General features: G+C 43.0%; 1 protein-coding gene across 4 annotated transcripts in view; it reads left to right on the top strand.

The window, feature by feature from the left end:
- LOC133501273 (mannosyl-oligosaccharide 1,2-alpha-mannosidase IC) overlaps positions 1-13971 on the top strand; it is a 160834-nt gene that overhangs the window by 94290 nt on the left and 52573 nt on the right. The gene's annotated exons all lie outside the window — the stretch shown is intronic.

Here is a 13971-nt window from a genome sequence, read left to right as displayed (position 1 = left end):
TGCCCCGTTAAGTTGTCGAGGGGAAAGTGCTGATTTTGTATTTTTTTATGGTATATATTCAACACTGAATGATGATTGGAATAATGATTAACACATACAGAGCAATGATTTACACCAGGTTGGTTCTCGTAGCCAAAAGTGAAATTATTCACAGCCCATATCAGAATCTCAAGCTCGTGCTTGGCTGGGTTTTACTCCTGACTTTCGCCGCTGGAATGGTGCCGCCTGGAGAACGGTAACAGTAATATCTAATCAAGAGTCACAATGTTTTTCTTTTGCTCTTTTTATTGGATTTAATTGAATGACGCTAATTAGGAACCAATTTCAAGACAATGGAATAATGGCAGCAATTAGTGTAACATGTGATACAATTTCATTAGATATATAGAATGGTATGATTGAAATGGTAGAGTAGGACAATATCCGATTTGATAATGATACAACTCGACGGGTTATGGCAGAATATGATAATATCGAACAGGGTATAGCAAAATATGATTGGATTTGATCTTATATGATAGGATAAGATGCGATTCAGGATATGATACAATAGCATAGGATATGACAGTTTAATAGGATGCAATTTCAGAAGGATAGAATATGATATGATATCATGGGATGGGATATGAAAGGACAGGATATATAGGGTACGATAAAATGACATAGAATAAAAACTGGACTGCGCACTCTGCATCCATCATTGGGTCCGCCATGGTCAACAGGCTCCGACTTCTGGTGAGGGCAAAACGTATGGTAAACATACACACATTGTTATGGAAAACGATGCAATAAATGTATAATAATTAATTATGAAGGTTAAGCAGAAACACACTGGTGAAAAGTTACTTCGTTGCGACTGCCTGCACGGGTTTGACAGCCAACAGTGCAACAAAAAACCCGTATTCCAATTAAATTCGATATTATTAATCTTCCCTACAGTACAGGTTATGATTTCATGGAATAAAATACGTTGTGATAGGTCAGTATATGTTAGCTTAGGCTTAGGCTAACATATACATTAGCTTAAACTAGGACAGGATAAGGCTGGATATGATAGGATAGCAAACAATAGGGAAGATTGATGTGATGGAATAGGACAGTGGTTTTCCAAGCGGGGGGCAGGGGCACCCCCTGGGGTTGGGGTGTTATGATGACAGGGGCGAGGCTACATTGAACACTCTCCATTATTAAGTTACAACCATCGAATGGAGCTAATTTTACTACCGAGCAAGCAAGCCCACAACAGCCACTGAAATGAGTGCAGGAATTCAAAATGTTAAATTTTAGCAGAAAAAAAGTGTCGATTTTTGTGTATTCTTAGTGGCTTGATAAACTCACCAGTGTAATTTTTTTTTACTGGAAAAGTGAACGCTGTGGCGGAACGGTGGATCAGCTGGAAAGTGTTGGCCTCACAGTTTGGAGGTGCCCGGGTTCGAACCCGGACCCGCCTCCGGGCACTCCCATTCCCTCCCACATCCCAAGGACATGCACCGTTAATTGGATGCTCTAAATTGCCCCTAGGTGTGATTATGAGTGTGGCTGTTTGTCTCTATGTGCCTTGCGATTGGCTGGCAACCAGTTCGGGGTGTACCCCGCCCCCTGCCAGCTGGGATAGGGCGGCTCCAGCACTCCCGCGACCCTTGTGAGGATAAGCGGCCAAGAAAATGGCTTGATGTAAGGAAGTGAACGCTGTAGTGATTATTGATTATTGCAGGCAAAGCCTTTGAGTATGCATAAATAAACTGTGCGTGTGTGAGAATAATTTCATCTCTTCAAAAAGTTAGGGAACCACTGAGATAGAACAAGATGGGAGAAGATACAAAACACAATGTTCTGATGTTATCTTATGATGTAGTACAATAGGAAACGGTACACTAGGAAAGAATACAATTGGACAAGATATGACCAGATATGACAGAATATGCCACGTTACTCACTCTAGGGTACAACATAAGAGACAATTTGGACGGGATATGAAACTATCTCACAAAATATAATACAGTAAAATAGGATAGAGTATGATAGGATAGGATGTTATATTATATGAAAGGATGCAGTGAGATTTAATTGGTTAAATAAAAAGTGACTTTTTCATTAAATGGCTGTCGTTGGCAAACGTTTGGACGTTTGATTTACCACTTACTCCTTTAATTGGAAAAACTGGCAACGTAAAGCAAAACACACACTCAAAGAATACCAATGTGGAGCGGCCTGTCGTTATCACCGCCACCAAATTTGTCCTCTTTCTTTCTGGGATTACAGCAAGTCCCCCTCAGGGGAACGTGGGCCCGTCATCAAGTCTCTGCGAAGGGATTATAGCCAAGATGATGAAAATCTAGTCGCTAAATGTATGACGAAGTTGTTGGATTATGGAGGGGGGGGCGGGGGGGGGTTGTGCTCCATTTTACTGTAATGCTTCCACGGCAGCCTGATGTCAACGAGGGTGAGGGTCAAATGGACTCGAACCACTTGATGTTTTTCCGTTGACAGCCTTAAATCCCATGTTTGCATAATCTGATCACTGATCAGTCTGCAGTGACGTCGTCCGGCGGGGAGATTCGCAACGGCGGTGACGTCATGACGACCCGAGACATGTCTTCGTAATCAGTGTTTGCCAGCTTTAATCGCCAGCGTTTCCTGCCAAGCGCTTAAACTGGTGGCAGTTTTAGCGGACTATTAATATACTCAACTTTATTTAGAGTTGCTTCAGTGCACCAGGTCACATTCAGTCATATCTGTCCCAGTCACATCTGTGCATCTTTTTATTAATCATGTTTGATCTAGAATACAAACTTAAAACTAGCTATTTCTGGTTCATAATAATTTATGATAACTATAGAGGAATAAAGCTGATGAGCCACACAATGAAGTTATGGGAAAAAGTAGTGGAGGGTAGACTCAGGTCAGAAGTCAGTATCTGTGAGCAACAGTTTGGTTTAATGCCTAGAAATAGCACCACACATGCATTATTTGCCTTGAGGATGCTAACTGAAAAGTACAGAGAAGGTCAGAGGGAGCTACATTGTGTCTTCGTGGATCTAGAGAAAACCTATGACAGAGTACCAAGAGAGGAACTGTAGTACTGCACGCGCAAGTCTGGTGTAACGTAGAAATATGTTAGAATATTACAGTACATTTATGAGGGTAGCAGAACAGCGGTGAGATGTGCCGTTGGTGTGTCAGAAGAATTTAAGGTAGAGGTGGGACTGCATCAGGGTTCCGCGCTGAGCCCCTTCCTGTTTGCGGTAATAATGGATAGGCTGACAGACAGACAGACAAATTTAGACTGGATTCCCCTTGGACCATGATGTTCGCAGATGATATTGTGATATGCAGTGAAAGCAGGGAGCATGCAGAGGAACAATTAGAAAGATGGAGAGATGCACTGGAAAGGAGAGGAATGAAGATTAGCCCAAGTAAAACAGAATATATCTGCGTGAATGAGAGGGGTGGAGGAGGAAGCATGAAGCTCCAGTGAGAAGAGGTAGCGAGGGTGGACGAATTCAAATACTTGGGGTCAACAATACAGAGCAATGGAGAGTGTGGTCAGGAAGTGAAGAAATGGGTCAAAGCGGGTTGCAACAGCTAGCGGAAGGAAACGGGAGTATCCGGAGAAAACCCACACAGGCACAGGGACAACATGCAAACGGCACACGGGTGAGGCAGGATTTGAAGCCGAGTCCTCAGATCTGTGAGGCAAATGTGGTAACCAGTCCCCAACAAAGATTATAAAAAGTAGTTTTTGGAAATCCGATCGGAGGAGGAAGAGTGAGGCTCAAGGGAGAAGTGATAGCGAGGGTGGACGACTTGGGGTGAACAATCCAGAGCAATGGTGAGTGCGGTCAGGAAGTGAAGAAACGGGTCCAAGCGGGATGGAACAGTTGGCGGAAGGTGTCTGGTGTGTTATGTGACAGAAGAGTCTCCGCCAAGATGAAGGGCAAAATTTATAAAACAGTGGTGAGGCCGGCCATGACGTACGGATTCGAGACGGTGGTACTAAAGAAACAAGAGGAAGCAGAACTTGAAGTAGCAGAAATGAAGATGTTGAGGTTCTTGCTTGGTGTGAACAGGTTGGATAGGATTAGAAATGAGCTCATTAGAGGGACAGCCAAAGTTGGATGCTTTGGAGACAAGGTTAGAGAGAGCAGACTTCGATGGTTTGGACGTTTTCAGAGGCGAGGGAGTGAGTATGTTGGTAGAAGGGTGCTGAGGATGGAGCTGCCAGGCAAAAGAGCGAGAGGAAGACCAAAGAGAAGGTTGACCGATGTTGTGAGGGAAGACATGAGGAGAGTGAGGTTTTTAGAGAGGAACATGCATGAGATAGGCTTAGATGGAAAAAAGATCTCATGCTGTGGCGACCTGTGACGGGACAAGCTGAAAGAAGAAGAAAAAGAAGAATTTATGCTAACTCAAAACATTCACTCATTCAGAATGTTTTAAAAAGTACTTTTTAAATGAGTTGTCCCATAAGGATGGATGACTAGTGCTGATAATGTGAATCTCGATACAATAGAACCAGATATAACATTACGATAGGGATATGATAGCTACAATAGATATGATCATGTAAAAGAACATATTACAGGAAATTGTACAATACACTGGGATAGAATACAATGAGTTTGATAGATTTGATATGATACAATACAATAGGATGGCGTACAATAGAATGGATACGATGAGATATAAAAAGTAAGATAAAATGGCACAGGATATGATATGCTACATTAGGGTACAGTCAAGTCAGTAAATATGCGGGTTGGTAATCCTCTCCCATCAGATCATAAAGTATACAAATGCAACGTTTCTTTCGGCTTGTCCCTTTCGGGGTCGCCACAGCGTGTCATCTCAGATGAACGCACATATATGTTTGGCACAATTTTTACGCCGGATGCCGTTCCTGACACAACCCTTCTCAGGGAGTGGAGGCCCCAGTGGGATACGAACCCACAACCCCTGGTTTACCAAACCAGTGGTCTAACCACTGAGCCTACAGGGCAAAAGTGGTTGAAAAAAGTGGTCAGCTGGTCGACTTTGCTACTCCACATTGACGTTTCTAGCTCGACGTTGACTGCTATTATTTTGTGTGACGTCATTTGCTCTCAGTCCAAAACTAGTCGAGAAACGGACGCTGATCCCTTTCAATTCACTACCTCCTCACCGTGGTACCCATCTCCAATTTTTGCTTTCTTCTCTTGACTCATCAGTTCACCGCAGCGCCTTCAGGCTCCCAGTTGGAGGGTGCGCTCACTTGTTAATTTAGGCAATTCAAGGAGGCTTTAACCATGTGTTTGCTCCATGATGGTTGGCTGAACACTGATTGAGAAAGTGGTTGATTAGTCATGCAGCGGTGCACACATTTTAATATGTAAATATTGCCGACAATCAGGTTAATGTAATCGTGGCTGCCGAAATCCTGATCACGACCGACTTTAGATGAATGTGCAGCGCCATCAATTTGATCAATTTACAGTTAACTTTTGATTCACCTGTTTGCTGCTGTCACCCGACTACTGTATAACGAAATGTTAGGGCAGCAGGCTGACGCCGTCTTGGTTGTCGAGGAGAATAGTGGTTAGCCGCACTAGCTCTGGGGGATCGCCTCTACGTCTTAAGATGTTCATACCAATGGTGATGGGGAACTCGAACTCCATCTTCGGCAACAAGATGTTACAGTATGTCCAAAAACGTACGGGCAACAATTTGTTCTCTGCTAGCATTTTAGCTTCACAAAACCACATCTCAAGACTCTCGTTCAACCGCTGTCGTCCAGCCAAAAAGTCAGTGTTCATTCATCATTTACGCTTGGTTGGGATTTTTGCTGGGTATGAGAAGTCAGCCCCCAAAGGACCCGTTTGAACTAATTACACTCGACTCATAAGCGCTGCGAAATTGTGAATTATTTAAGTTTTTGTGACGCATCTGGGCAAACGTTTGTAGCCGAGTTCTTTTGGAGGTTGCATTGTGAAAGATGCGAAGCAACCCAGTTTTGATAAAACTGCTGTCACGGCGACATGCGCATGTATGCTCATTATGTGTTCCCTTCCAGTTTTATTTTTGCAAATATTCCCAACAGACTGTCTGCGTTTGCATTCTGGTGAAAACCTGCAGCTGATTGGGTACCCAATTAAAAAAAAAAAAAAAAAAAAAACCTCAAGACAAGTCATGCCTGGAAATATGGAAGAAGTCTGCCATGGTTGTTTGAAGCAGGCAATTTATGGTCATTCCGCCTTTTTCTAGGGGTCCTTCAAAGGCAAACTCCTCTTAGAATGGTTTTGCTACCAAATTTGAAATAATTGCTCCATGAGTGATGCAGAATTGTGAACAAAAAAACTCTTTGTGGCTCTTGTCTGACCAGTGTCATCACCCTAAAGCTTGGTAAGATTTACCTCTTAATATTTAGTACGATGTCATTTCATTTATAGTACAGTAGTGTTGAGAAAATATCCAGTATTATTTCTATTTGAGAACTTAGTCTGTTTGTCTTTGAAACCTGGCCAGTCACCGGCATATCCGCCGAGTATAAATGTGTTTGATTCCTGAAGCAAAGACTTGACCGCTTGACCTCAGCAGTCGCGCCATGTCTCAATCCCCTTCCCTTTATTGCATCATCTTAATTTTTGCCAGATTAGCAATTCCGAGTCCGGCGTTGGTCGTGGAAAAAGGCGGGTAGAGGGAAAGGCGGTGGCAGAATTATAGGGCGAAGCTGCGTGAAATGAATTCCTTTCATCCTGCCAGGCTTGGAGGAACTTTTGCACCTCGTTCGACAGTCAGAGCCGCACTTCAGAAGCGAGGGTGGGGTTAGGTAGGTCACGGGTGATACCAAATTCCCCCGAGCGCCCTGGAAAGGAAGGAGGGCGATGCCGCAATCAAACGAAGAGCCGTCGCCGCCGTGGAATTGGGTTCATGTGATGCTGAGCCGTGCGGACAAGTGTTTCTTGATAGGCTAACCGACATTCCTCAGGGCGATAATGCGAAATATTTTTCATTTCTTATGCAATTGAGTGTGAAAATGAGGCAAAGGGGATACGCGCCGTTGCTTTCCATGTTCTGCCTAAGTTTAATCTCATGTTACTTATTAAATTTGAATCGAAAATGAATTCAGACAAAATGTGAGCACTGAGTGAATCTTGATGGGCTGTCATGTCCATAAAGGTTTTTTCTTACTTTGGAGGAGGGCGGCCATTAAAGCATCTTGTCACTATGCGTATGCCAAATATATCAACACTTTGAAGGTTCTTCACTAAAAAAAAAATACATTTTGAATCTTGGTGAAGAAAGCAGTTTTGGAGACATTGTTTACTTCTCAAGGTGACTTGTAGTGCCCCTTTTATTCCACTCAGCAGCATGAAATTTGTTGGGCATGTCTCATAAGTAGACATAAAAAAGTCTCTGAACCGATGCTATAAAACAAACGGGAAGTCTGTCATTTTAAGGTTATTTCGCCTGCATTCACGCATCATTCAAGGACAAATTTGCTGTAGATTTTTTTCAATGATACAAAGTTGTCGACTGCGCAGTGGCTGTATTTTAGTCTCAGGGACATCTCAGAGACATGCTTGAAAAAGTCTCCAGGACTCTGATGAAATCACCGTTTTTCAAGCCGCGACTTTTTTCACACACTTTCAACCCTGCGGTTTATGCGGTGATGCGGCTAATTTGTGCATATTTTCTAATGGCCGCAAGGGGGCACTCAAGCGGAAAAGATAAGAGTGAGAATCGTGGAATATATGTCCCGAGGAAGTGACTTTTACCAGCCCTGTTAGCGCTGCGCTAGCGTCAGCGCTGTGCTAGCGTTAGCGCTGTGCTAGCTTGTTGCTGCTGTGTTACTGGCGTTTCTCAGTTACATTTACCGATAAGTTTTATTTTAACCGGCCCTTTTAGTGTTAGCACTAGCGATAGCGCTAGCTTTAGCGCGGCGCCAGTGTTAGCATCACCGCTAGCGTTAGCACTAGCTAAAGCTCACTCTGATGGCGTTAAACTCTTTCTGTGTACCGTCTTTCTTTGTAAATATCTTGAGATTCAATGTGGGCACTTGCGGCTTTTACACTGCTGCGGTGTATGTATGTACCAAGTGGTATTTCCTTTACAAATGTACGCAGTGACGTTTGTAATCAGGTGCGCTCTGTAGGCCGGGAATTACGGTAGACATTTTCAATTTCACTGCAATTCCCCAGGCTGGTCTCCAGGAGACGCAACATGTGGAAACTGGGGTCACCATCGGGTCGCCAACTTGTCTCCAAGCCAGTAACCCAGTTCCTGAATAACACAAAAAAAATTATCCCAATGGATATGTTTCCACTGATGTGACCACAGTCCTTAGACCAGTCGGATAAATTAACGATAGAAAAAAACTTCACGCTTCATCTATCACCTGTTTTCTCTGACCTCAATGACACACAAGATGGTGTAATTGGAAACATATCTATTCTGATTAGTAACATAAAATTAGGTAGTCATTTCTATCATGAGTACAGCCACGAAGAAGTCTCAACTACTCATGCATAAAAAGAATAAGGAAGTCTGTTAATTTGCTTTGAATAAGCCATTGTATGGTCATTTTTTGTAATAAATAGTAATCAGAAGGCCTTGCTGCCGCCTTTTAGTCTTTTCAGCCTAATCAGATCTTCCGGCTTTTACCTCCTGTCAGATTTTGCGGCTCGACAAAGCATCGGACGGATGCTGACCATCCCTTCCCCGCCTTCTCCCACCGCGAGGGAGTTTGTGTGATCGATGCACGGGAGGCTTACGGATAGCGGGGAGGATGCGAGCGCTCGATAACACTGTGTAATCTCATCGGAGGAGCTGTCATATCAGCCATCCCGACACGCTCGCCGCACTTTCCCCGGGCGCCAAATTAGACGATTTGATTGAGGTGCGCCGACTCGGGAACGCCAACTCTAATCTAGTCTGGGGCGTTTTGCATTCGGTATTAGCCTTTGATTAAGTTAATGTGTGCAAGACGCTCTTCGGTGTTTGATCACGTATCGATCCACTGTAAAAACTCCCGGTCAGGGACCGGTTCGGCGTCGGCTTACATCTACGGGATGCTGATGAAACCGCGATCAAAAGTCCGGGTAGAGATAAAGCAGACAATACATTGTAAAAGGCTCGACTGGAAATACTTCGCTAATCACTCGGTATATCTTTCTGCTTCGTGTCACCAATCATTTAAAAGCAAAGTACCATGAAAACGACGCCTGTGAGTGAAGTACAGCCGGTCTTTTGAACAAATCCTTGTGGTTCATTCACTCCGAGCACCAGGCGGTGTGAAAGTCCTCTTGGAATTGTGTAAAATATGTGTTCCCAACAAGTCGTTGCTTTTTCTGCAGGACTTCACAAATTTACCAATTGTATTAATCCAGGTGAAATTTGATGGATGCATCCCCAACATTACACCCGAAGCTGTGGTAGGAGTTAAAGGAGAATACTGTGATAACAAATGAGACCTTGACACCAGTTTCACCAATTGATACAAAATTGGGTTGACGTGTCTTTCATAACACACCACACAAAAAAGTCTGAACGACCCATGCCTGTTTGGTGTTAAACTTTGCCGAGTTCCATGTTGGTGACACCATTAGTCTAAATGTAGTTTTATGAGACAAAACAGAAATCTGAAAATGAGTAAGCTTCCTCTATTTTGTGTTTTTGCAGGAGCGAGATTGAGAGTTTTATAGTGGCAAAAAAGATGGGGGGATTTATATTTTTGTGATTTATATGGCAATGATTACTTCATCTAGATACATGTTTTGAGAGATTGGGGTTTTCATCACATCTCGGCGTCTTTACTGTATTCTTCTTTTCCTTTCGGCTTGGCCCGTGAGGGGTCGCCACAGCGTGTCATCCTCTTCCATCAAAGCCGATCTCGCGCATCCTCCTCTCTAACACCCACTGTCCTCATGTCTTCCCTCACAACATCGGTCAACCTTCTCTTTGGTCTTCCTCTCGCTCTTTTGCCTGGCAGCTCCATCCTCAGCACCCTTCGACCAACATACTCACTCTCTCGCCTCTGAACATGTCCAAACCATCGAAGTCTGCTCCATCTCACCTTGTCTCCAAAACATCCAACTTTGGCTGTCCCTCTAATGAGCTCATTTCTGATCCTATCCAACCTGTTCACACCAAGCGAGAAACTCAGCATCTTCATTTCTGCCACCTCCAGTTTTGCTTCCTGTTGTTTCTTCAGTGGCACCGTCTCTAATCCGTACATCATGGCCTGGATCACCACTGTTTTATAAACTTTGCCCTTCATCCTACCGGAAACCCTTCTGCCAACTGCTCCACCCCGCTTGGACCCGTTTCTTCACTTCCTTCCCACACTCTCCATTGCTCTCTATTGTTGACCCCAAGTAATTGAATTCCTCCACCCTCGCTATCTCTTCTCCCTGGAGCTTCACTCTTCCTCCTCTGCCCCTCTCATTCACGCACGTATATTCTGTTTTACTTCGGCTAATCTTCATTCCTCTCCTTTCCAGTACGTACATCTATCTTTCTAATTGTTCCTCCGCCTGCTCCCTGCTTTCACGGCAGATCACCATATCATCTGCGAACATCATGGTCCAAGGGGATTGCAGTCTAACCTCATATGTCAGCCTATCCATTACTACGGCAAACAGGAAGGGGCTCAGTGTGGAACCCTGATGCAGTCCCACCTCCACCTTAAATTCTTCTGACACACCTACAGCACATCTCACTGCTGTTCTGCTGCCCTCATACACGTCCTGTACTATTCTTACATAAGTGTAATGGACTGTATGTGAAAACTGAAACTAAACCTTGATTTAGACCAGTATTCATCCTAACAAAAACAGGAAAAAATCATTTCTGCCCATAACTTTAAAAATGAATTGACTGTCCAATTTAGTTCCTCGTAACTGAAATGTTTTCAGTGTACATCTAAAATTGAAGCATTTTAGTCAGTCACCATCTTGACTGATGCACAGAGAAATATACATCACTCTCACTTGCAGTTTTCCCAGTTGATCGTCTTAATTCCATCACTACCGTACTGGGTGTTTTTTTGTTGTTGTTTTTTTTAATCCACCTCCTGAAACCGCTGCACGACTCCTGAATAGCAAGGAGCTAGCCCTCGCTAATGCCACGCTGACTCATCAATGCGCTAAACCCCGCATCCATGGTGCCAGACGGCATTAGTGCTAACAAGACACCCATTGCCCCCGCCATTGATAATTGGATGGCGGTTACCGCTGGCAACAGCGATGAGTGCGAATCCAGGCATCTGCATCAATTAGCGTCACCCGCAACACCAAAATGTACGACTTACATCACCAAGGCATCTGTTACATGAAGAGCCCATTTTTCGAGGCGCAAATTTTATTTAACTTTGTTAGGTAACCCTGCAAAATCATGACTCAAGTTGCGTCAAAGACAGTGATGATAATGTTCAGTTTACTGTATATTTATGACGTATGTACCAAAGGCATATAGGCCTTTAAAACCCCTGATCGCTTCTGTTACACTCAAAGGTAGACGTATTGGTAAAGCTCCTTTCATGACCTCCGTCAAACACCAAAGGGGGAAGAAGTGCGACTCCAAATCTTTTGGTTTAGTTGTATTTCCAAAAAAGAAAAAAAAGAAAATTATATATATATATATATGTCATAATCCAAGCCTCTTATCCTCACAAGGGTTGCGGGAAAGCTGGAGCGTATGCCCAGCCAGCTTCAGGGCAGATATGCCCGCGACAAAGGCAGGCGTGTGTACCTCAAACTCAAGGCCCGGGGGCCAGATCCGGCCCGCCACATGATTTTATGTGGGCCACAAAGGCACATCATTGGTATGAAATCTGTGATTCTTGTGAAAATATGTCCCAACATTTCAAATTGTCAAATATCATAAATGATAATGTTGAGATATTATCAGCATTTTTGTGTTATCAAACATGAACGATGGTTGAAAAACCCATTATGCTGTATTTCTGATTCCAAAACTAGTTCATAAATTTCATGCGTATATATGATGAGGCGATTCAGGAATTCTGTGGTTTCACCATAACGGCCCTCTGAGGGAAATCGTAACTACAATGTGGCTTGCGACAAAAACGAGTTTGACACCCCTGCACTACACTATCAGTGACTCCATTTAACATTTAATCTCTCTATTCCTCTCTCTTTCTCTCACTCTCCCACTCTCTCTACATATATATATATATATTATATATATATATATATATATTTATACTGAAAAGGAAATACACTGTAAATTTATCCATCCACTATATATATATATATATATATATATATATATATATATATATATATATATATATGCGTGTTTGTTTTAAAATTATGTTACGTTTTAGGTGTGTTCATCTCTATTTCATTTTATGTGCTTAAAATAATTAAATAGAAGTAGCAATTTTTTTTCTTTTTTATTATTTTGAATTCATATGTCTTTGTACTATTTTTCAATTTAACAAATATGTTGGCAGCACGGTGGTTCAGCTGGTAAAGCATTGGCCTCGCAGTTCTGAGGTCCCGGGTGCAATTACGGACCCGCCTGTGTGGAGTTTGCATGTTCTCCCAGTGCCTGTGTGGGTTTTCTCCGGGCACTCTGGTTTCCTCCCACATCCCAAAAACGTGCAACATTAATTGGAATCTCTAAATTGCCCCTAGGTCTGAGTGCGATTGTTGTCTGTCTCTATGTGCCCTGCGATTGGCTAGCAACCAGTTCAGAGTGTACCCCGCCTCCTCCCCGTTGACAGCTGGGATAGGCTCCAGCACTCCCCGCAACCCTCCTGAGGATAAGCGGTGAAGAAAATGGAAGGATGGATAGAATTGTCAACTAAAACATATTTGTTAAATTGAAAAATAGCAAAAAGACACATGAATTCAAAATATTAAAAAAGAAAAAAATCGATTTAAATTACTATCCATCCATCCATCCATCTTCTTCACGGATAGTAATTTAAATAGATTTTTTTCTTTTTTATTATTTTGAATTCATGTGTCTTTGTGCTATTTTTCAATTTAACAAACATGTTTTAGTTGACAATTCTATCCATTTATCCTTTTTCTGAGCCACTTATCCTCACAAGGGTTGCAGGAGTGCTGGAGCCTATCCCTGCTGTCAACAGGCAGGATGCGGGGTACACCCTGAAATGGTTGCCAGCCAATTGCAGGCCACATGGAGACAGACCACAGCCGCACTCACAATCACACCTAGGGTCAATTTACAGTCTCCAATGAATGCATGTTTTTGGGATGTGGGCGGAATCTAGAGTGTGCGGAGAAAACCCACATCCACGGGGAGAGTATGCAAACTCCGCACAGGCAGGGGCGGGATCTGAACCCCGGTCTGCAGGACTCTGAGGCCAACGCTCTGACAAGTTGTTTCCACCGTGCCACCTTCATTACTTTCGTTTTCATTTGTTATTTTTTGTTTGCTGTATTCGTTTTTACAGTCACTGCAAATTGACAACCCCAATAATACACAAAATGTTTTCATAATGCTGAAAATAAAAGACAGCAACAGTCGCCAATTAAAGACACGACATACTTAGAAGAATAGATCAGGGTGTATTATCTAGCCTTGCATGTTTATTACAGCGCTTGTAAACATACCATGGCAGACATTTATTAGCCTGGCTCAGTCCCATTGGCTCTCTGTCAATTTGTGTCAAAGGGCTGCAGAAAGAAAGGAAGAAGAAAAAGAAAGAAAGAAAAAGAAATGCGCTTTTGGCTCACACGGGTGCCCGGAGAACAAACACTGATAGATTGATCTGCTTTGTCCGTCCTGGCTCTCATCAATCTTCTTCACTTTAGGTTTACTATTTTTTTTTTCTCCTCATATGGAATTTTCCAAACGTCTTGCTGTTCGAGGCCCGGGTGGGCCCAAAGTCCTCAATTGCCAAATAATCACCCAGACGGCAAAAAAAAAAAAAAAAAAAAGACACAGCATTAAATGGAACCGTGCATGTCCACTCCTGTGCGATAAGATTCAAATGGA

This window comes from Syngnathoides biaculeatus, chromosome 5 (genome assembly GCF_019802595.1).
Source record: "Syngnathoides biaculeatus isolate LvHL_M chromosome 5, ASM1980259v1, whole genome shotgun sequence".
In the NCBI taxonomy this organism is placed as follows: domain Eukaryota; kingdom Metazoa; phylum Chordata; class Actinopteri; order Syngnathiformes; family Syngnathidae; genus Syngnathoides; species Syngnathoides biaculeatus.
This window is presented reverse-complemented; position numbering and strand designations above follow the sequence as displayed.